Consider the following 3,011-nt stretch of genomic DNA (forward strand, 5'->3'; position numbering starts at 1 on the left):
GTTTATTTTTAAAGAATGATTTATGGAAATTTTGAATTTATTTGATGATAGGATGTTAGTCGTTAAACTGAATTATGATGAGATGATTATTGAGAATCTGCTGTGGTGATAATTGTTGATAAGAGGGTTGATGGATTGTTGATAAGAGGGTTGATGGATTTTTGAGAAAGAGGGAACCCGTAAGGGTGGCTAAGCTAAGTCTGAGATTTAGGCGAAGTGCTGCCGAAATTTTTAAAACATTTAGGACTTTATTTGAAATGCTATTTTAAAAGATTTGGTTTTGAAAAGTTAAATTATTTGAGACTTATTTAGTTGGAGAAAGATTTATTCTATTTTTGAATTTGATTTATTAAGAAAAGTATAATTTATTAAATTCTATCTTTTGAGAAGGGATCGGAGTTTGTTTTAAGTAATAATTTGAGATCGGTTTATTAAGGAAATGGATTTTTATTAAATGATAAAGAAGCTTGGTTGTTTAGAAACTTGAGGCAATGATAAGTGAATAATAAATAAGGTGATGCGGAGGTATGTATAGTTAAGCGGTGATGCGGAGGTACGTTTAATAATATGGGGATGAGGAGGTATGAGTGTGTAATTGGTGATGTGGAGGTAAAATGAAAAGTCATGAGTGAAATAAATGAGTGAAATAAATAATTGAAATAGATTATGATTCATGAAAAAGAAATGTAAATGGGCCTTTGTGCCAAAGTGCTAATGCGGAAGTGCCCGCCTAACTGATAGCCTGAGATTGTTAATGCGAGAATATCCATCTAACTGATAGCATATTGTATGTTGAATGAGTTTTGTGCCAAATTGCTAATGCAAAAGGGCCCGCCTAACTGATAGCATTGTTTCTTACTGTGATACACATTAAGATATTATTATGATGAGGCCTAACTGACACGGGTAACCGTGATACCAAGGTGTCTAACTGACACAGTAAAAAAACCATATTCGGGGTTCGCCCGAGTAACGTCAGGTTGCAGGTAGACAACCGACGCATGAGCTCATGGCCTGCGCTAGGAACAGGCATGTATCATCCTTATTTGCGCATTTGCATTTGATTGTGTTTGCTTATTTAATTTTTTTCCTCTGTGATTGTGCTATTTGTCTGCAGATTGCAATTTTTTTGTATGTTGATCCGTTTCTTGTGCTATTAGTTTGTGTATTGAGGTGACTGAGAATTGGGGTTGTGATTGAAATTTATTTTAGGTTCAGAAATTTAAAGAAGGTAATTAATTATATAAAGTAAAAGTAAAAAGTATTTCCAAAGGTTTAACAAAATAGTTTATTGAGTACGTTAATTATTTGCATTATATTTATTACTTTTATGCCTTTCCAATTTTCTACTGAGAACGTGTGGTTTGTTCTCACCTAAAATCTTCCACCCTTTCAGTGACACAGGTTCGAAGATTCAGTTTGAAGCTGCGAGTGATTATTAATCTTATTTGGGTTAAGTTTATGGGTTGAGTTGTTTTCATAGAATTCCCTCACCTTTTATTTAGGTTTTTATTTTATACAAAGGGATAGAAATTATAGAAATTGTATCTGAGTTTTTTTTGAATTTTTTTTGTATAATATTTATTATTATTAATAATTAAGTAATTATTATTACCTGTGTTTTTTGATGAATGATTTTGATTAATGAGAAACAAAATTTTTTGACATTTTTTTAAAAATTGAAACATGATATCTAACTAAAGGCTCAATATTAAATAGTAAATAAGGAAAATAAATCAGTAATGCCTCACTTTTAGTACGATCATGACGTGCTAAAAATTAGAGTGTTACAGGTGGCTTATTATTTAACATATATATGGATAATAAGAACAAGCCCAAATATTTACAAGAAAAAAAAAGTGATTTAATTCATTCTTAGATACTTGACATTCTTCTTATTACATGCATGTGCATATGATGTAAATCCCATGATAAATGCTTATGTGAGAGGGATATTGATTGTTTAGGAACTGGGAATCTCTCATTCCACAAATTTATACAACAATATTATTAAGAAGGTTGTTATACATTCAAATCTTTTTAATAATTAAGTCTAATTAAATTGGCACAAATTTAATAAAAATCAGTTTCATTAGTGAAACGTAAATACATGTTCTAGCTACGTAAATATTTTCATGTTTTCTCTCTCTCTTTTTTTTATTTTGTGTTTCTCCTCTTTTTTTTCGTATTTCTCTTTATTCTTCGTGTTCCTCATCTTTCTACTTTGGGATCCTTCTTTTTTATTTTATTCCTCTCAAGAGAATAAATTAAGATGAATTTTGAGAAAAATGACATAAGAAGGAGAAGATGAAGAAAATATGAAAAAGAAGAAAAAGACGAAGCGGAAAATGAGCAGGAGAAATTCAAGTGAAACAAAACTAAATGAACCTAAATTAAACTAAGAAATGAACTGAAATTTCTTAAAGAAAAAAAATTTGATCAATACTTAATAGCAGCATCAAGTGAACCTCAGTTAATTCACAAAGAAACCGAAATTAGTTCAGATTTGACCAAAAACTAACTAAACAACCACGTATGAACAAGTTCAGTAAATTCAAGCGAGACAAAACTAAAAACCTAAATTAAACTAAGAAATGAACCGAAATTTCTTAAGGAGTAAAAAATTTGGTCAATACTTAACAATAACATCAAGTGACAAATAAAGCGAAATTAGTTCAAATTTGAACAAGTAGTAAACAAACTCAATCATTAACAAAAACACATAATATTGGTGTTGTTGGTACGTAATGATAATAACGAAAGAGAAAGATAACGAAAAAGTAAAAGAAGAAGAAAAAGACGCAGCATCAAGAAAGAAGAAGAAGAACATGTGTGCGCGAATTTAAAAGAAGAAGAAGAAGAAGAAAAAGCGACTACAGTAAACGTGCGTGCTTGGATGTAGAGCTTTATTCATATAATACTATGTAACAAAATTTTATTCATAAAAAATACCATGTAAACAATAATATACATACAACTACATAAAACAGTAATACTAAAGAGACAATATT

The sequence above is a fragment of the Arachis ipaensis genome, chromosome B04 (genome assembly GCF_000816755.2).
Source record: "Arachis ipaensis cultivar K30076 chromosome B04, Araip1.1, whole genome shotgun sequence".
In the NCBI taxonomy this organism is placed as follows: Eukaryota; Viridiplantae; Streptophyta; class Magnoliopsida; order Fabales; family Fabaceae; genus Arachis; species Arachis ipaensis.